Here is a 22063-nt window from a genome sequence, read left to right on the forward strand (position 1 = left end):
ATCAACGCTATCCACCATATAAATAAGAAAAAAGAAAAGAACCACATGATCATATCGATTGATGCAGAAAAGGCATTTGGCAAAATCCAACATCCATTCCTGATAAAAACACTCAACAAAATAGGAATTGAGGGGAACTACTTCAACATAATAAAGAGCATATATACAAAACCAACAGCCTACATTACTCTTAATGGAGAGAAATTGAAAGCCTTCCCTCTGTGAACAGGAACCAGACAAGGATGCAGTTGGGTTTAAGATGTATAAATGGACATATCTAGTAGGCAGTTGGATATGTGAGCCTGGAACTCTGCAGAGAAGTCTCAGCCAGAGATTTGTTAGGTGTCATCAGTTTGTTGAGAGTAAACTGATGTCTAGGGATTGGTCAATATCTCATAGAGTGTAGAGTGCAGAAAGAGAATGGCCAGGAAGGAGCCCTGAGGAGTTCATCATTCAAGAACTTTTCAGAGAAGGCAGGAAGAGCCAGTGATGAAACTGACCATAGAAGCAGGAAGACAACCAGGAGGGCTGGTTCCAGCACCAATTAAAAGAAGTATTTCAGAAAACGGTGAGTGGGTAGCAATGCCCAACGTTGCTGGGAAGGTCTAATGTCTTCTTTTAAATGTAGTCACATGTAGCTTTGTCAAATAGAGTGACACAGATAGATTTTAGTGAGCTCAGGAAGTATGGAAGTGAAAGCGGGAAGTGCACACCATTACTATGGGGTTTATTAAGGAAGGGAGCAGGGTACAATTCAGGATGCAGCAGTCCTCCTGTCAGGAAACCTCTTCGCTGCTCTACTGCAGGCAGGCCTCACACTTGTCTTCAGACTGTCAGCCTTGTGGGACCTTGACCTATGCCCTGCTACCATAAGTGTTACAAAGTTCCTTTAGAGCTGTCTACAAATGGTCAAAGGGCACATTTTGCAAAGCAGCCTCCTGCCCAAAGGAACTCAGCTTTATTCTGTCCATGAGCCACAGCTTTCCAGATAGGTTCTCAGGTTCCGCTCTTGACTCTTCTTTCTTGATGGTCCTGGGATTATCTGTTTCTTCTTCTGAGATGACTCTTTCAAACCTAGCAGTATGGTAAAACTCACCAATCCCTACATTAGAGTTTTGTGCATGGCCCCATCCAATCACTAGTAAGCACTGGACTGCTAACTGCAGATTGGCAGTTCAAATCCACAAACTTCAAAATCCTACATAGGGTCACTATGAATCAAAGTCAACTCTATGGCACTTAACAACAACAACCCAGTCATTTGGTAGGAGTTACAAAGACCATACTACAAAGGACATATCAAATAAATTCACTGTACCACAGAATCCTAACCATTATATCTATGGATATAATCTAATCTAATGTAACATTATCACAATCCATAATGCAATGTAAGGCAGTATCAGCACTCAGTTGTAGCCATACCAATGAAGGATGAATCCTAAACTGATCCACATCTGAGCTATATCAAAAGCAACATAGACACAGTGATGAAAACACAAACCAGGAAGAGAGATGCCAAGAAGCAAGGAATTCTTAGGGCTGTCAATATAAAAGTAATCAATACAGGCAAAATTCTGATTTGGAATTTTATTCTCCAAATGGAGAAAATAAATATCTGTTCTTGAATTCCATCCTCTTGTGGTACTTGTGTTATAGCAACACTATATAACTAAGACATGCTTCCAGGGCATTCTCTTCCTTACTCTAGCAGAGCACTCACCATAATTTGTTGGGATGACTTAACGTCACCTTCTATACTATATAGCAAGCACCATAAGGATTGGCTCAAGCATAACAACAATTGTAAAGATGGTGCAGGACTGGGAAGTGTTTCATTCTATTGAGCATAGGGTCGCTTTTAGCCAGAATCAACTCGATGGCATGTAACAACAACAAATAAGGATTGGGAAGCATGCCTGCCTGTCTTATTCCCCATACTTCCTTAGTGTCTCTCAAAGTTTCTGATGCTCAGCAAATACTTTTTTAAAACGTCTGGTTGAGTAAATGAAAGGATAATGCTTTACTTATGAAATGGCTCTATACTTACTGGTATTTCTCTAAATTCTGTGTGAATTGTGACCAAGCTTTTATATGTAACATAGTCATCATTATGAGTTACTGACTGAATGGTAGGTGAAAAAACAACTAGAAGGATTCATCCTTGAACTCCTCCCATAGAATGAGTAGATGTGAAGGAAATATATTTAATGGAGCATAGAAGCTGGGAGCTATTGTTGGTGTGACCTAAGGAGCTTGTAGAAGAGGTTTTAATCCACCATGTTCAGGTTAAGGAGCCCTGGTAGTGCTGTGGGATAAGCAATGGACTGCTAACTACAAGACCGGTAGCTCAAAACCACCAGCTACTCCTCAGGAGAAAGATGAGGTTGTCTGCTACTGAAAAGATTTAGAGTCCTGGAAACCCTATTATCAGGTCACTGTGTGTTAGAATGGACTCAATGGCAGTGGGTTTGGTTTTGGGTGTTCAAGTTATTAAAACCAAACCAAACCAGCTGCTGTCAACTCAATTCTGACTCCTAGAGACCCCATAAAAGAGTAACTAAAAAAAGTCTTGCTACCAGATATTCAGTTTACACATCTACAAGTTCATTTCAAACAAAACAGGTTTAAATATGTCTCTGCAATCACTGGATGGTTGAAACCAAGTTCTGTTAGTAATATACTTGTCTTATTTTACTTAGGGTGTTTTATGGGGAGAAAAAAAAAAGGATACTTTTTGTGTCATGGAAAAGAAAAACAATTTTGAGATCAGGGTTAATGTCAAATTTTTACAGTGGGCTTCATCCAATATTAATGAAGTTTTGTAACAAGTTTATAGGAAAGCTTCCCACATAAACCAACAGCTTATAACTGTATTAAACATTTTAAGGAAGGTGGAGAAGACCTCAAAGATGAACTTAAGGCAGGCAGGTCAGCTCCAAAGGTGAAGTACAACTGTTCTTGGAGATTCCAAAGAGGTCATCTTTATAAAATTTCTTGAAGGATATGAGACAAACACAGAGGTGTATTAGGAAGTTGTTTTCAAAAAATAAAAAACTGCATTGGTATGAAAAGGGTCAGGTAAGGTGTACAAGGAATTTTTTTCTATCATGATAATACACTTGTTCATTCTTTTCAGCAAGCAAGGACTGTCCTATGAGAATTACTTTGAGACACCTCACTCTATTCACCCTACTCCACCCATCCGTAATCCTGCCCCTTCACACATTTTTGTTCCCAGAACTCAAAGAACATTGGGAAAAAATACAATTTTAGTCCCTCAAGGATGCCCAAACTGCCATTTGACATAGTATAAATCAAAGAGCGCAGAATTCTTTGACAAAGCGTTGTTGTTAAGTGTCTATGAATCTTTTTTACTCATAGCCAGGCTGTATAGGGTTTCTGAGGAGCTGTTGGTGATTTTGAATCGCCAACCCTGTGGCTCAAACTGACCTTGTGGTTCAGTGCTTATCCTACAGTGCCACACCAGAACTCTAAGAAAGGGTTAGAAAGATGGAAACACCACCTTCAGAAGTGTATAGACCTTGATGAAGAATATGTTGAAAAACGTTAGCTTCACATTTTGATATTTTTTGTTTAATAAAGGCCTTTATGATTTTAGATAGGAGTCCTGGTTTTGCCCTGTATGATAAGCACTGAATTGTTAGCCACAGGTTGGCGGTTCAAACCCACCAGCCACTCAATAGAAGTTCTATAAAGTGTCACTATGCGTCAGAACCCACGTGATGGCACTGATCAACAACAGTATGTGTCAGAAAACAACTATGCTCCACAGTGTTTTCAGCAGCTGATTTAAAATTTGTGTTGAAAAATCCTGGCTAATGATTTTGAAATTTCTGTCCAGTAGGTGGCACCCTGAATCAATTAATGGAAAGGAAAAAAAAAAAAAAAATCAACCTGTGAATCGGACAAATCCACATTTTGAGGTTTAAAATCACCAAAGCATCTCCCATTTGTGATATATATAGATATAGATATAGATATATAGATCCTGGAGTTAGCAGTCCAGTGCGTCTCCTACAGTGTCAGGACCACACACACACACACACACACACATACACACACATATATGTATGTGTATGCTTGATCTATGTTGTTCTCAAGCGCCATTGAGGTTCCAATTCATAGCAACCCTTTATAGAGTTTTCAAGAAGCAGCTGGTGGGTTTGAACCATCAACCTGGGAGTTAGCAGTCCAGTGCTTATCCTACAGCATTGCACTACAACCTCATATATATTCACACACACATATATGGGGTCCTGGTATGGTGCTGTAGGATAAGCACTGGACTGCTAATCACAAGGTTGGTGGTATAGATCACAAATGGGATTACTTTCAAGTACATTAAGGAGATTGTGGAATCCACACTTTGCACACATACTCACAAACATGCAGACACATTCCTTCAACAGGGGAGATACTAGCAGTAACACTATATTATAAAAGCAAACATTAATACACTGAATTTACAAATACACATACTATTGTTGTTAAGTACTGTGGAATTGGTTCCGACTCATAGTGACCCTGCACAGGGTTTCCGAGGCTGTAAATCATTACGGCAGCAGAAAGCCTCATCTTTCTCCCACGGACCAGCTGGTAGTTTCGAACTGCTAACCTTAAGGTTAGCAGCCCAATTTGTAACCACTACACTACCAGAGCTCCTTATGCATGGAAATTGAATCTGTTTTCAGAGCCAACCCAGCTCCTCCAAATATGGTCCCTCAACACTTCCTATTAAATATATTTTTCTCTGCTATATTATCATATCACATAAGGAAGACCGTAGAAGAATTGATGCCTTTGAATTATGGTGTTGGAGGAGAATACTAAAAGTGTCATGGGCTGCCAAAAGAACCAATAGATCTGTTTTAGAAGAAGCGCAGCCAAAGTGCTCCTTAGATGCCAACATGGCCAAACTTCATCTCGCATACTTTGGACATATTGTCAGGAAGGAACAGTCACTGAAGAAGGACATCATGTTTGGTAAGATTGAGGGTCAGAGAAAAAGAGGAAGACCCCCAACGAGAGGGATTGGCCGGGTGGCAGCATCAATGGACTCAAGCGTGGCAACAGTAGTGAGGTTGGCCCAGGATCAGACATTGTTTCGTTCTACTGTGCATAAGGTCGCTATGAGTCGATGCTGACTCAATGGCACCTAACAACAACAACATATTATCATTCATTCACGCTCCACAATAAAGAATACAACTTTCTATGCTCTCCTCAAACAAACTTTTTTGCAGTAGTTATCTAAAGAAGACATGACTACCTACTTAAAAAAATAAACCATCAGGTAAAATATTATCTTTAAAATACCTACCATACAAACTTATATTTGCACATATCTGTCCATTTTACCCTGCTGCTCTTCTGTTACAATAGAAAAATCATACTATACCCCCAAGTCTTTATGTCAATTTCTGATTCTTGATACTCTATTCCTTTCCCACCTTTTCAGGAACCTTATGCTTTTTCTGTCTCTCTTGAAATTTAAATTTGCCCTCTCAATGATTTCCTTACTGTTGTTGTTGTTGTTAAGTGTCATCAAGTGGGTTCCAACCCATAACAACCCTGTACAGGGTTTCCCAGGAGTGGCTGGTGAGCTTGAACCACCGACTTTGCGGTTCAAACAACTTTGCAGTCCAGCACATTAACCCACAGCGCCACGCCAGGACTCCAATTTTCTTACTAGTAGTGTTCATATTCAAGTTCCAACCTCTCCCATTAAAAAACAAACAAAATGGTGAAAGTATAGATGAAGCGGATCTGGCCATGAGTTGATCAGTGTTGAAACTAAGTGATGGATTTATGAGGGTTCACAGTACTATTCTAATTCCATTTCTGTTTGAAATGTTCCATAATAAAATATTTGAAAGCAAGGGGGTGGGGGAGGTGGGAGAGATATTTTTGTTCGGCTTCTCATGTGTTCCAGCTTACCACCTTCTCTTCGTCTGTTTTCAGCCAACTTTCTAAACCAATGACCAATCCTGCTACTGTAGAGTCTATTCTGATCCCCATCAACCCCATGTGACAGAGTAGAAATTCTCCACAGGAGTTTCTTGGCTATAATCTTTATAGAAGCAGATCACCAGTTCCTTTCCCCCGCACATATAACCACTGGGTGAGTTTGAACCACCAATCTTTAGGTTAGTAGTGGAGCACAAACCATTTGCGTTGTCCAGGGACCTTACTCATACTTCTCGGAACAGCTTATATGCCTTTCCTGTTTTCTTGTCCGGATATTACACAAAAACTAGTACTCTCATCATTCACTTCCACGAACCTAATAGAATAGTTTTTTATCCATCATTGCTTTTGACTTCTCAGTAGCATGTGACACTTTTAACTCAACCTTTTTGAACATGCCTTTCTGCGATTTCTGAAATTTCAATATTCTGATTTCCCACCTGTCGCTCTTACCTCTACTTCTATTCAAGTTCCTCCTAGCTTATTCTTAGGCCCTTTCTCCTCTCATTTGACACTTTCCCCTAGGTGACCTCCTTCAAAATTTTGGCTTCAAATATTTAAAACACACACATGATTCCCAAAAGTAAACCATCAGTTCAGACTTTGACCCAGCTCTTCACTTCATACATACTTGATAACGCCTCTGAATATCTCAAAAGCATCTCAAAATGAGAAGTTCAAAATGGGATTTATCATCTTCTTTCCCAAACCTGGTCGTCTTCCAGTGTAAATATCTTACTGAATGGTACGCATGCCAGAAGTCTTGGGGCCATCTCTGGCAGCCCCATCTCCTTTGTACCATTTCCAATTCTTCATCAAATCCTCTACGTTTTAGCTCATAAATGTCTCTTAAGCCCATCTTCTTCTCTCTATCTCCACCACCACCATCCTGTTTATTCAGTCACCTCTCATAACTATTGGTGTAACTCCTAATTTAGCTTCAGCATGTATCCTGGCACCCATCCTCTCTCTTCTCTGTGGAGCAGCTGGAGCATTTCCAAAATGCAAATCTGATCATGTTCTCTATTGACTTAAAACCTTTCAGTGACTTCCCATTGCTTTCTGGATAAGAACAGAATTCCCTACAGGGATGACAAGGCCCTATGGAGTATGCCTCCTACCTTTCTCCAACTTCATTTCATGCTGCATTCTCCTTTACTTTCTGTAGTCAAACCACACTCACTTCTCAGCCTTTCATACTTGGCATACTCCCTCCCACCACAAGACCTTTGTGCGAGCTGTTTTCTCTTTCTAGAAAGTCTGTCTTCCATTCTTTGCCTACCCTACTAATTTCCTACTTACCTTTCTGATTCAAGTCAAGACACACTTCCTTGAGGAAACTTTCCCTGACCTCCCTGCATAGGTTAATCCCCCGGCATACAGTTGCTTTGCTACACGGACCTCTCTTTCATTCTGAGTTGCAATTTTGCATGCATTTGTATGACAATCTCTGTTGCTTTTTGCTTGTCATTATATTCCAGTACCTAATTCAATGCTGCTTGCTTTTTGGTGGTGGTGGTGGTGGCGCTGCCATAGCACATTAAAAACAAAACAGTTATCATCAAGTTGACTCAGATTCATGGTGACCCCATGTGTGTTGATGTAGAACTATATTTCATAGAGTTTTTAGTGGCTGATCTTTCAGAAGATGGCTAAGTCTTTCTTCCAAGGCAACTTTGGGTAGACTCAAACCACCAAGCTTTTGGTCAGCAGTCTAGTGCTTCACAGTTTACATCACCCAGGGACTCTTGTTTAGCACATTGTTGTTGTTAAGTGCTGTTGAGTTGGTTCAGATTCATTGTGACCCTGCATGGGGTTTCTCAGCAGTGGCTGGTGTGTTTGAGCTACAGATCTTGCAGTTAGCAAGCAGGCCACTGCTTATCCTACAATATCACATCAGGACCCCTTGGCACATTTTGTTGCTGTGTTTCTAAGTGGAGTCGAGTCAGTTCCAACTCATAGTGACCCAGTATAGGGTTTCCGAGGAGTAGCTGATGAGTTTGAACTCCCAACCTTGAGGTTTGCAGTCTAATGCTGATCCTACAGTGCCATACCAGAGTCCCCTTAGCACATTGTTGTTGTTGTTGTTTAGTGCTGTCAAGTCTGTTCCGATTCTTAGTGATCCTGTATGGGGTTTCTCAGGAGTGGCTGATGGGTTTGAACTACCACCTTGAGGTTCTAACTGACCTTGCAGTCCAGTGCTACCCAACAACAGCAATACAGGAACAACAGTACCCAATCAGGAGTCCCTACGTGGTACACATGGTTAATGTATCCAATCAGGAGTCCCTAGCTGGTACACATGGTTAATGTATCCAATCAGGAGTCCCTAGCTGGTACACATGGTTAATGTATCCAATCAGGAGTCCCTAGCTGGTACACATGGTTAATGTATCCAATCAGGAGTCCCTAGCTGGTACAAATGATTAATGTGGTCAACTGCTAACTGAAAGTTTGGAGGTTTGAGTTCACCAGAAGTGCTTTGGGAGAAAAGCCTGGTGATCTATTTCAGAAAAATCAGCCACTGACAATTCTGTGTAATACAGTTCTACTCGGGCACACGTGAGGTTGTGATGTGTTTGAATGGACTCAATATACTTTCATCTTATATTTAGTTCTAGGTATTATTTGGCCCATTTTCTAGATGAGAAACTTGAGCCTCAGGGAACCTAGTACATGTCCCATCACACAACAAGTCAACAGCAAGACCTCAGATTCAAATTCATATCTGTGATCTGCATTCAGTTGTTTTTTCCACTATGCTTGGGGTTTTCAACTTCTCTTACCATAATACCTCAAATCTTACCAATTGCTCTCTCAACAGAACTAGGTCTTGCCATCAGAGAAGCAATGTGATCCAACCTTGAAGGAGGGCATAGAGAAGTTTAAAGACATTCTGTTCCATTATACTTTAGTGGAACCATTATGGGCATAAACACGATGGTAGTATTTTGGGGAGTAAGTTCTATTTGCTATGGCTTTTAAGTACAAATAAATGAATATTTTCACTAGTAGATGAAAACCTTTATAATGACAACAAATGAAAGTAAGTAGGTACCTAACAAAATACAAGTGATCTCAGCTGAGTTCACTTTCCAGAGACGTAAAAGCATTTTTCAGGTGGAAGCTGATATAAAAACTCTTCATCTCTGGTGCTATCTGCACCAGCGTTTGGAAGTAGAGTACCATACTCTGCTGCTCCTAAAGGGTCACAGTTAAGCAGGCCTGCCTGCAAACTTACTTCCGACCATCCACAGTCTATTCTGTATGAACAGCCAGAATTCTCCTTTCAACATATAAATCAGATCCCGTCACTCTTCTTCTCATCAATGGTTTGCAATAATACATAGGAAAGCGGAGCCTGCAAGATTGTATGTCAGTTCTTGGCAGTGGGTCTGCAAGGAATTGCACCACAGGAGTGGTTTGAAAGTGTATTTTAGTGATTTCTGTTGTCATAATGATTGAAGCTCACTACACTACTAGTTTAGGAGTCTACGTGTATCACTAAAGGATAAACATTGAACTGCTAATCACAAGGCCAGCAGTTCAAACCCAATGGCCACTCCTCAGAAACTCTATACAGGGTCCCTATGAGTTGGAACTGATTTGACTGATGGCACTTAACAACAACAACAACTAGCTCTAGTGCACCACCCATTTATTCGTTTGTCATACTGTGGTGCCTTGTGTGGAAGCTATGCCACTGATACTTCAAATATCAACAAGGTTACACATGATGGACAGATTTCAGCAGAGCTTTACTAACACAGACAAGGAAGAAAACCCTGTCTATCTATTTCCAATAATCAGTCCATTAAAATTCAGTGGATCATAACTAAACATTGTCCAATGACCTTACTTGGGATAAGTCATCAGGAGGGATCAATGGCTGGAAAACAATGGAGGAGGACATCATGTTTGGCAAAGTGGGGGACCAGAAAGGTTGAAAGAGACCCTTAGTGAGATGTTGTTGTTAAGTGCCATCGAGTTGATTCCAACCCATAGCGGCCCTGTATAGGGTTTTCAAGGAGCAGCTGGTTAGCTTGAACTACTGAACTTGCACTTCAAATGACTTTGAAGTTTGATGCATTAGCCTACAGCACCACACCAGGACTCCCTTGGTGTGAGAGACAGGCACAAAAGCCACAGTGATAGATCTGAACATTCCAACACTCAAGAGGATAATGCAGGACCAGTCAATGATATGTTTTGTTGTATGTAAACTCAGCATAAGTCAAAGTCAACTTGATGATACAGTTTTTTATCTATCTCTATCTACTAGGTTTATTGTGGAAGCATACCTGGTATTCAGGTGTCCTGGTGTCTTAGTGTGGTGCTGTATGATAAACAGTGGACTGCTAACTGCAAGGTTGGCAGTTCAAACCCACCAGCCATTCCTTGGAAACCCTATAAACTATGAGTCAGAACCCGAATCAGAACTGACTCACTGGCACTTAACATCAGCAAAAAAGGAACATCCCAAAAAAGAAGCATTGTCCTATGCTATAAGAAGTTTAATTGAATGACCTACCGAAAATTTAGCTGCATCTAGATTCCAGTTCATTTTTACATATAAATACAGAATGTTCTGCATGGCTTAAAACTTCTTAAATCTTCCAGGAATGCAAAGCACTGTGTACTTTGCAAGATGATTTATTTTGTTTTGATCAAAACTGTGTGATGTATTCACCAGTTTGGAAAATCACAAAGTGCTGATGATATTTAAGACTGCAATACAACATGCCTGCATTGGTCCGCACATATAATCGTTGCATTCAAGGAGATTCTTCATGCAGCCAAAGGACTGCTATGGCATAGCATAGGAAAATACATATTATTTTCTTACAGATTAACTTCCTTTGATCTCTAGTTACATTATGATGAAAATACTATGTTGATTTGTTTTAATGATGTATGCAGAAAGGTGATACTACCTATAAATTTCAGTGCAGAAAGGCAAAGGTGAAGTGAGATCCTGGGCTTATACCAAAGGAGTGTAGGTTTTACAGGGTTGAACCTGATTTCATACCAGTTAGTCTCTGAACCTGATCTTATACCACTCTGTCCCTCATCCATCCACTGCAACCATACTGTCTTTCCTCAAAATCACTGGGCTGTGCCCACCTCAAGGTTTCTGTACTTGTGGTGTCATCGGTGTGGGATGCCCTTCCTCCAAATCTCAGGGATTCCCCTCACTCCACCCAGATCTTCATTCAAATGCCACTTCCTTTGAGAGGGCTTCTGTGACCACCACTTTCCCCATCACTCTTTATTCCCTTATCATTTAAATCCCTTCACAGCATGCGTCTATACTTAAAATCACATCATAATATTTATTTACCTGTCTATCATTTGTCTCCACCATTGGTATACATACTCTATGAGGGGGCGGAGATGACTATTTTGGGTCTAAGTGCCTAGAACACAGAAGGTGTCAAAAGTGGGCACTTGACAAATAGTTGAGTGGATGAGTTAATGCATACAGACATTGCCTGCCTTCCAGCTCTCCTAGGAGCTACGTCGTTTTCTCTTTCCTATCTACATAATTTATAGCCAATCACAGTCAGCATTAATTCTTTCAAACATATCCATCAAATGCCTACCATATATCAGGCACTGAGAATACAATGATAAATAAGACATATCCTGTTCACGTATTTTGCAATTAATGATCAGCTGAAGCACGTGAGTCCTACAGTGAAGTGACTTTATGAAACACCACCCATTTCTATTTTATAGTCTAAGATCATCTTTTTAAAAACAGTGATATGAGGATCATAAAATAGGAGTTAACCCTCATGCACTAAGATGAAAACTGTTATCACACATGGTGGTGGTGTGCCGTGGAGTCAGTTCAGACTTGTAGCGACACTGTATGGGGTGCCCCAGACTAAATCTTTGCAGGAGCAGAAAGCCTCATCTTTCTCCTGCAGAATGGCTGGTAGATTCAGACTGCTGACCTTGCAGTTAGCAGCCCAATGCATAATGCATAACCCACTATGTTACCAGGGCACATATAGAAGGATTTTTTTTTTTGCATTCTATTTAATTTTTTTTTCTTAATGTTTTATTGTGAATTATGTGATAGTTTACATAACATTAGTTTTACGTTCATCCTATCATATATTGTTTCATTGCCATGGTTACAATCTGCTCCATGCATCATCAACCAACCAAAGGGTATACACTACAAGCCTGCCCCCGGTTGGTTGTCAGCACACAGGCCCTCTCCCTCTCTGTGTCCCAGCTGCTCCATCTCTCCATGTCACCATCTCTGCCTCCATCTCAGGCATCACTGCTTCTCTGGGTAGGGTCCCGCTCTCTGCTCTTCTCCCTTGATGGTCCTAGGGACCTCTGCTCCTAGACTGAAAAGTTAATCACTCCCCTCCTTGCTACAAAATGTCTTCCTTTACATTTCCAACCCTCACAATCAGTCCTGATAACAATTATTCACTATTGTATCACAAGAGACCTATCCGCATCTCCTTTCATCAGCCCCACCCAGACAGATTGGATACTACTCAGTGGAGATTCTACCTTCCTCCATGCCCTCTGGATCTAGGTTCCCTCTTGAAAGCTTGTAAGCCAGTCACTTTTTGCCTTTGTAGCACCCCACCCCACCCCCATTTTGGGTAGCCAATGTCCAAGTTGCCCATCCCTATCTACTCTGTATATGGAGGAGGTAGGAATGATCTTCGCTGTAAAGATTTGTTCCCTCTTTTGAGCTACTGAATCCATAGGTGTAGGTCAAGTTCATCAAATTGTATCAGATTACTCTTTTTTTTCCTTTTCTTTCTTCTTCTAGTTGAGCTCTGATCATCCAGTCATTGAAGCCAGGTCAAGTGGGTATTATCTGCAAGTGTGGGTGTTCTTGTGCATATGCCCTCTCTTATCAGCTGGACGCTTCACTTTCTACTCTAGTCCTCTGTGGTTATATCACTGACTCTGGGCCCAAGAGTCCCCAGATCTTGCCACACTGCTGGCCAACCAGGTTTCTACCCAGGTTCACAGGAGTCTATTGAATGTTGTAGGGCTTAGCTTGAAGCTTCATTGCTGTTTTTCCCTCACTTCCCCTTATCGGTGACGAACATGGTCACCAATCAGAGCATGTATTACCATTGAGTTTTAGTCTTGAAAGGGGGTTTGTACTGAGGGGACCTGACCACTTGCCTTGATGTCTCCTGGGCAAGCAACTTTCTTGTTCTTGTAATAAGAGTCTAGAAGAATTTTTTACCAGTGTGGAAAATCTTGCCTCTAGCTTCGGTGACATCCTTGGTCAAGTCTCCAAAGCTGTATTCCTCAAAGGCTGAGGAAACTGGAAACTTCTAGTTCCCTAAGTGTACTCTCCCTGGCTGAGTTGAAGACCACTATCTAAGGCATAAAAGGATCCTCTGTCCTTGGAAGCAGACTACTAGATAGAAAACTCTACCTTCTTTCCTAAGGTATCACAGGTCAGCAGCATCTCCAAATTGATAGCAGAGTTACTTTGGATCTTCTAAGGAAAGCCTCTCTCCTTTCATTCCCCTACATTGTGGCCAGGTAACTTTCCCACATGGAATAGAGAAAAATGCAACTAGAAAATTAACATTATCAGTCTGCACGTGTTAGACAAAAACTAGTTGTTGTTGAATCAACTCCTACTCATGGTGACCCATATGTATCTGAATAGAACTGTGTTCTATAGGGTTTTCAACAGCTGATTTTTCAGAAGCAGGTCAGTAGGCCTTTCTTCCTAGTGCCTCTGAGTGAACTCAAACTTTCAAGCTTTTGGGAAGCAGCCAAACATATTAACTGCTTGCACCACCCAAGAACTCCACATATTTGATAAGAAATGTAAACTAAACCCTCTGGCCCATTTTTACATTTTTAGAAGCAGTAATATAGCCCTAGTTTTGTTTCTTGTTTTTAGCAACTTGGCTAAGCTGCAGCTTACCAACCTCTTCTGATCCCAGGTTAGAAAATGGAAACAACTGGCTAAAATTGGGCTTGGAGGATTATCAGTGGGTTTTAGTTCTCACTGGCACAGGACTCATATAAGAAGCTGGCAGTATTATATTCCAATCAAACTGTGATCAAATTCCTGTTCAATTCATGCTTGGACACACATACTTCAACCCCCTACGCCCCCAAGTCCCATGAAGTCACATTATTTGGAAGCTTCTATGAATGAACAAGCCTTACCACAAACCTAAATGGACTTATCTCCTTGCCCTGGCCTTTCATAGTGATACAGAAAGTAGTTCCTTACTTTCTCAGAACTGTCATTACTCTTGAATAGCCCCATTACAATAGGATTATGCAGAGTCATTAGAAACAGAGAGTATTCTGAGTTATGGTTGAAAATGGTGACAAACCCGTTCCTAAAACTCCACATGCATACCTCTTCTCCCCTCATGCAGATCCATTTTGCATTCAGACTTAAAGCAGTAACATTGAACATAAACTGATCTAACAATAAAAGAAAGGCTCAAGGATGGGCTGCCCAGGAATTTGTGGTCCACACCAGTATCTTCCAAAGGGCATATCAACAGGCTGGTGGGAGGCAGATGATATTTGAGTTGATTCTCCACTAAGCTAACATAGAATGGTAAATCTATGTTGGTTCTCATTATACAATAAGCACTGGACTGCTAGCCACAAGGTTAGTGGTTCAAACCCACCAGCTGCTACTTGGAAATCCTATCCAGGGTTGCTATAAATTGGAATTGACTCAATGGCACAGGTGTTTGAATTTGCTTCAAACATTAGCCACATGTCCTAGAGAAACATCAATTTTTCTCCCAAATCCTCCAAGTGCACCATCCGTTGTCCATCCCTTGACATTGTTTGGTTAAACCCATAAGTGGACTCAGTGTCTGATTACCCAATAAGCAAGGTAAATTCAGGCCTACTTTGTGCGTACTTACTAGTCTGTAGTGAATAATTTCACATTCTTTCAGCACAAAGATTCTGCTTCTAGGTATGGCTGGAATTTTTCTCTTTCCCAAACTCACAGCACCTTCCTACAGAATCAAAGCCTTTTTTCAAATGTACCATCCCTGACAGGGATGGAATATCCAGTAAACAAGGTAAGTGTCAGCTAATCTAGCACTGTGCAGGCTTCTCCACTATCCCCCACCAGCTTCCTTAGAGTTCAAGTATGAGTCTGTGTCCTCTGGTCACCTACCCAGAGCCTCACAGGGAGATATGCTGATTCTCCTCAGCAATGGGGAAGAGATGAGCTCCTCAGGTTTCTGGGTTCACCTGAGGTAGAGGTCAGTTCCCAGTAGGGGTGACTTTCTATAGACTGGAGGCAATGATATGCAAGGAAGAGAGCCAAATCAGCCCAAAATAGAAATTCAAACTACGTCCCTATCTGACCAAGCTCCCAATCTGGCTGAATGTGACCCATGAGATGAGAGAGGGAAAGAGAGTAGAATTAAATGCAAGATGAAAGAATGGGTGAGAATATGGGGTTACAAAAATGACATTCAGCTGAAATCCATCCCCCTCTGGTAGCGTAGTGGTTACGAATAGGGCTGCGAGCCTTAAGGTCAGTGGTTTGAAACTACCAGCTGCTCCGCAGGAGAAAGATGAGGCTTTCTACTCCCGTAAAGATTTACACCCTAGGAAACCCTGTACAGGGTCGCTATGGGTCGGAACCGACTCGACAGCACTTAACAATAACAACCCCTACCCCCACCCCACACTTGCCTAGCACTTTTGAGTTTCTGGGGACAAGCTCATTCAACTCCTTCCTGGTAATTAGTGTGTTGCTATGGGGTTTATTCCACAAAGACAAAGAGCAATGGTACATTTCACTTTGTAGATGAGGAAGTGAGTGATGAGTTTTAGCACAAAATGCCCCAGGAAAGCAAAAGTCAAAAGTATAGCTGACAAACAATGAAAGGAATTATCTTTTGAATGACCCCATCCCCTGGCCTGAAAAGGAATCCTCAGTCAAGGACAGCTGGGATTATCCACCTTGGTACTGGGATCACTGGAACAATCCTGCCTTTCTGGCTTCTCAGAGGGAAAAGGAGGGAACCACAGTGGGACAGTACCTGTGACCTGGCATCTTGGTCACTAGGTGACAGTTATCCCATATAAAGCAAAGAATTTAAAGAACGAGTTAGTGAGACTGAGCAGAGAGAGGCAGCAGATGTAGAAACCTCCGCTAGACAATGAAAATCAGTAAGGGAGCCACAGAGATAGAATGAAGAAGGAGGGGAGGGAAAAAGAGAGGAGGTTCAGGATTCCCGGAGAAAGGGGTTTCCTTTCTCTCCCCAAAGCCTCCAGGGAGGAATAAATATTATTATCAACCTAACATGACAGAAAATAAAATAAAAGAGGCACCTGCCAGGTGACCATCTCTGCCGGGACTCGAACCCGGAACCTCTGGATTAGAAGTCCAGCGCGCTCGTCCATTGCGCCACAGAGACCTCACCACACACACAGCATCAGCACCAGAACTGAAAAAGCACATACCTTCTGCATCACCGAGCCATCTCAGCATCCTGCTCTCTCTGAGCGGAGGGGGGACAGGGACAGCTGGAAAATCCGGAGTGGAGATCCACCAGCCGGCTCCATCAAAGCTTTTCTGTATATCCTGGATCCTGGGGTCCTCAGAGGATTGGAAGAAAGTAGCGGTGATCATTTCTCCAAATCCAGAATCCCCAATGGAGAAGAACAGAACTAGAGCCTTTGCTCTCCTTTCCCTTTCATCCCTGAGGGAGAAAACGGAGAAAGCCTCTCCATTCTCATGTTAATTAAGCAGAGCACACCCAGCCCAGCTGAAAAAACTTAAGCTTTCTCTACCTCCACCCCTATAACCCTCAGTTTGGTTTCATCCCAGTCAAGCTATTCTCAGACAGGGGCTGGGCAAAACTGAGGGATTTAGGAACACCCTCAAACCCAGAGACAAAGGAACTGCTTTCGTAAAGAAACTGCGCGAATGTGAACAGCAGCGTAGAATGTCAGGGACGCTGGTCTTCAAGAGATTGATCAAATTCTCTGCTTTTTGAACAGTAGTTATGGAGACTGGGGAAGGCACTGTGAGTCTAGTCTGTTCTGCTGGTCCTTCAGCGTCTTCACTAGAATTAAGAATGGGGGTGAAGATGTAACTGTGTGTGGTTTGAGTGTGAGTGAATGTGTATGTATCTGTGTAGGTAGGAAAGGTAAGTGTGGCAGTTCACTTAGGAAATAAACATGGTCCTCACACAACCCACCACTAATACTTGTCTTCCTTCTCCCCACTATCTCCAGCCCCAAGTCCCTATCCTTCTCTCCTTGCAGGACTCCCTAGTACAAATGGTGAGAATTCCCTAGCTGCTTGGGCTTGTTAGAGGCATTACAAGATAATCAAATTGACCCTTGCTCTATAGCCATATATTAAAGTTCTTCACACCTAGCCCAGAGCAAAGAAAATGGTTCCTATTTTTAAAACTCAATGAGAAAATTCAACTCCATAGGCACTGTTGATTATAATTTCCACCATGCCATTTCTGCCGAACATCTAATCTAAATCTTTTTTACTTTACCTGCAGCTCATTTTCTCCTGTTTGGTTCCCAGACACAACAGTGGATAATTGCCATTGATTCAAAGGCTCCAATTCTTGTCTCTCACTCCACTCCCTCTCAAAAGGTTACAGTAAAACCAGAGGGCATATTCAGACTTGCCTCCCCCTTCCTCAGAGCATGTGCTTCTGAATACAACTCTAGACACTGCCAGACTCCAGTCAGAACTCAAGATAATTAGTTCTCACCTGTTAGACCAAGTGATGGTCATTTAAGGAGACAATATCACCAGCTGTTCCTTGGAAACCCTATACAGGGTTGCTATGGGTCAGAACTGACTCAATGGCACTTAATAACAACATAACAAAAGGAAATGCTCTGATTAGGAGAGTTCACAAGCTCCTCTAAATTTACAATCTCAATTGCAACTGCATATCTCCCTACTCGCCTATTTGGCCTTAAGAATAATTTTGGTAGAGCATGGGACCAAGGGGGTTTCAGTCAGTTTGAGATGCAATGAGAAGACTCTTAACACCTGAGGAAAGCCAGCTACCTCATCAAGCTTTGCCTTCCATCTAGGACGTGGAGCAAGGAATCCTGAGAAGTGTAACTGATTATAAAATTATAAATCTAAACCAAAGAAGCACAGAATGGCTACTTCTTAATGCACTGACCTTCTTGTTGCTGTTAAATGCAAGTCAGTTCTGACTCATAGCAACTCATAGCAAATACATCAGTTCTGACTCATAGCAACCCTGTATAGGATTTCTGAGGAGCAGCTGGTGAGTTTGAACTGTTGACCTGAGGTTAGCAGTTCAGTGATTATTCTATAGCACTCCAACATTTACCCTAGAATACACCAAATACCCAACCACAAAATTGATGCTGGGGCAAGAGCTGTATTACTTTGAATGGCTACTAACAAGGTGCTAGTTAAGGAACTATTCAAGGGGTTAATGTGACTGATAAAGGACAGCTCAATCCAAAAGGTCAGCAGTGACATACATTGACACAAAAGAAAGGAAAGGATCAAAACACTTTCTACCAGGTTTAGATAATGCTCTCACACACACACACACATACACATCCTCTTCTCACCATAAAGATAAAGTCCTGTACTCAAGCAATCTATCAGTTCCTTTACATCCGTATTTCTTAGGACATTATGCGTTCCTCACTACATGAATGAAGAGTACTGGCTCTTCAGCTCCCTCCAGGGGTTTCATTCATGTTTTACAATGTTCCCACTTGGTGCTAAGGAGACAAAACAATGAAAGATAAATAATGACACAACCCCACTTGTAAGGATCACATAGGCCAATTTCAGTGTAGGAATTCTACCAATTGTATGTCAGTTTGCCTACTAATGGTTTGCATGCTGAGCTCTGGTAGCGTAATGGTTACGAATTGGGCTGCAAACCTTAAGGTCAATGGTTTGAAACTACCAGCCGCTCTGCAGGAGAAAGATGAGGCTTTCTACTGCCGTAAAGATTTATACCCTCGGAAACCCTGTACAGGGTCGCTATGGGTCGAAACTGACTCAACGGCACTTAACAACAACAACAACAATGATTCTAGAAGCTATGAGACTGGTAATTTAAATACCAGCAGGGTCACCCATGGTGGACACATTTCAGCTGAACTTCCAGAAGAAGACAGACTAGAAAGAAAAAGAGATGAACTACTTCTGACTATTTAGTTACTAAAAACCTTATGAATAGCAGTGGAATACTGTCAGCACCAGAATATTGAATATTGAAACATGATAGAGAGCACAAGAATATTGTCAAGATAGTGCTAGAAGATGAAAGTCTTAAGCTGGAAGTCACTCAAAACATGACTGGGGTGGAGCTGCCTCTTCAAAGTAGAGGTGACCATGATGACCCGAATGGATTAAAGCCTTTGGGACCTTCACTTGCTAATGGGGCACAACTCAAAATGAAGAGAAACATCTGTAAACATCCATTAATAACTGGAACATGGAATGTGTGAAGTATAACACTAGGAAAACTGGAAATTATCAAAAATAAAATGGAATGCATAAACATAAATATCCTAGGTATTAGTGAACTGAAATGGATTGGTATTGGTCATTTTGAATCTGACAATCACATGGTTTACTATGCTGGGGATGACAAATTGAAGAGGAATGGCATCACATTCATCATCAAAAAGAACATATCAAGATCTGTCTTGAAGTACAACACTATCTGTGATAGGATAATATCCACATACCTACACAGAAGAACAGTTAATACCATTATTATTCAAATTTATGCACCAACCACTAAAGTCAGTGATGATAAAATTGTAGAGTTCTACCAACTTCTTCAGTTTGAAGTTGATCAAACATGCAATCAAGATGTATTGATAATTACTGGCAATTGGAATGGAAAGGTTGGAAACAAAGAGGAAAGATCAGTAGTTGGAAAATATGATCTTGGTGATAGAAGTGATACTTGAGATTGCATGACAGAATTTTGCAAGATCAATGACTTCTTCATTGCAAATGCATTTCTTAAACAACATAAATGATGACTATACACAAGGACCTCACTGGATGGAATACACAGAAATTAAATTGATTACATCTGTGAAAAAGCCGGTGGAAAAGTTCCATATCATCAGCCAAAACAATGCCAGGTACGAACTGTGGAACAGACCAACAATTGCTCATATGCAAGTTCAGGTTGAAGCTGAAGAAAATTAAATAAAGTCCAGGAGAGCCAGAATATGACCTTGAACATATCCCACCTGAAATTAGAGATCATCTGAAGGGCAGATTTGATGCATTAGCAGTGGAACTAAAGACACTAAAGACCGAAGTCCTCAGACACTAAAGACTGAAAACCAAAAGACTTTTGGTTTTCAGTCTTTAGTGTCTTTTTGTTGGAATACATCAAGAACACCATGCAAGAGGAAAGCAAAAGGTCATTAAGAAGACACGAAAGTAGTAAAAGACAAAGATGAATGTCAGAAGAGACTCTGAAACTTCTCCAGTGTAGAGATGCTAAAGCAAATGGAAGAAATGAGGAGGTAAAAGAGCTGAACAGAACATTTTTAAAGTTCAACTCAAGAAGACAAAGTCAAATATTATAATGATATGTGCAAAGACCTGGAGTTAGAAAACTAAAAGTGGAGAACATGCTCAGCATTTCTCAAGCTGAGGAAATGGAAGAAAAAATTCAAGCCTCAGCTTGAAATATTGAAGGGTTCTATGGGCACAATATTGAACAATGCAGAAAGCTTCAAAATAAGATGGAAGAAATACACAGAATCAGTGTACCATAAAGAAATGGTCAATGTTCAACCATTTCAAGAGGTAGCATATGATCAAGAGCCAATGATACTGATGGAAGAAGTCCAAGGGTCATTGAAGGAAATGGCAAAGAATAAGGCTCCAGGAACTGATGAAATACAAATTGAAATCTTCCAACAAACTGACGCTATACTGGAGACACTCACACATCTAAGTCAAGAGATCTGGAAGACAGCTACCTGGCCAATTGGTTGGTAGAGATCCATATTTGTGCCCATTCCAAAGAGAGATGACCCAACAGAATGCAGAACTCATTAGACAATATCATTAATATCACATGCAAGTAAAATCTAGCTAAAGATAATACAAAAATGACTGCAACTATACCTAGACAAAGAACTTCCAGCGGTTCAAGCTGGATTCAGAAGACAAAATGGAATGAGGGATATAATTGTTGATGTCAGGTGGATCTTGACTGTAAGCAGAGGATACCAGAAAGATGTTTACCTGTGCTTTATTGCCTATGCAAAAGCTTTCAAGTGTGTGGATCATGGTAAGCTATGGACAACATTGCAGAGATTTAGTATTCTGGAACACTTAATTGTACCCATGAGGAATCTGTACATAGACCAAGAAGCAATTGTTTGAACAGAACAAGGGAACACCAAATGATTTAAAATTAGGAAATGTGTACATCAGGGTTGTATTCTCTCATCATACTTATTCAGTCTGTATGCTGAGCAAATAATCCAAGAAACTGTATTATATGAAGAAACACATGGCATCAGGATTGGAGAAAGACTCATTGACAACCTGCAATATGCAGATGATGTAACTGTGCTTGCTGAAAGTGAAGAGACTTAACAACTTGCTGATGAAGATCGAAGACTACAGCCTTCAGTAAGTATGGGTTGCACCTCAATGCAAACAAAAGTACCCTCCACTGGACCAATCAACAACATCCATATAAATGGAGAAAATAATTGAAGTTGTCAAAAACTACATTTTGCTAGGATCATCCATCAATACTCACAGAAGCAGCAATAAATCAAACGATGTATTACACTAGGCAAACCTTTTGCACAAGGCCTCTTTAAAGTGTGAAAGTGTGAAGATGTCAATTTGATGACAAAGGTATGCTTGACCCAAGCAAATAACCTCATATGAAATGCATGTGAAAGTTGGATATTGAATAAAGAAGACAATAGAAGAATTGATGCATTTGAGCTATGGTGTTGGAAGAGAATATTACAGGTACCATGGACTGCCAAAAGAACATACAGATCTGTGTTGGAAGAGGAATAGCTATAGTGCTCC

General features: G+C 41.1%; 1 non-coding gene across 1 annotated transcript; it reads right to left on the reverse strand.

Moving 5' to 3' along the window:
- Nucleotides 1–16338: 16338 nt before the first annotated feature.
- Nucleotides 16339–16412, reverse strand: TRNAR-UCU. The gene has a single exon. It is a non-coding gene; the product is annotated as a tRNA-Arg (tRNA).
- Between the last annotated feature and the right edge of the window lie 5651 nt (nucleotides 16413–22063).

Source organism: Chrysochloris asiatica, unplaced genomic scaffold, assembly GCF_000296735.1.
Source record: "Chrysochloris asiatica unplaced genomic scaffold, ChrAsi1.0 scaffold00042, whole genome shotgun sequence".
Lineage (NCBI taxonomy): Eukaryota > Metazoa > Chordata > Mammalia > Afrosoricida > Chrysochloridae > Chrysochloris > Chrysochloris asiatica.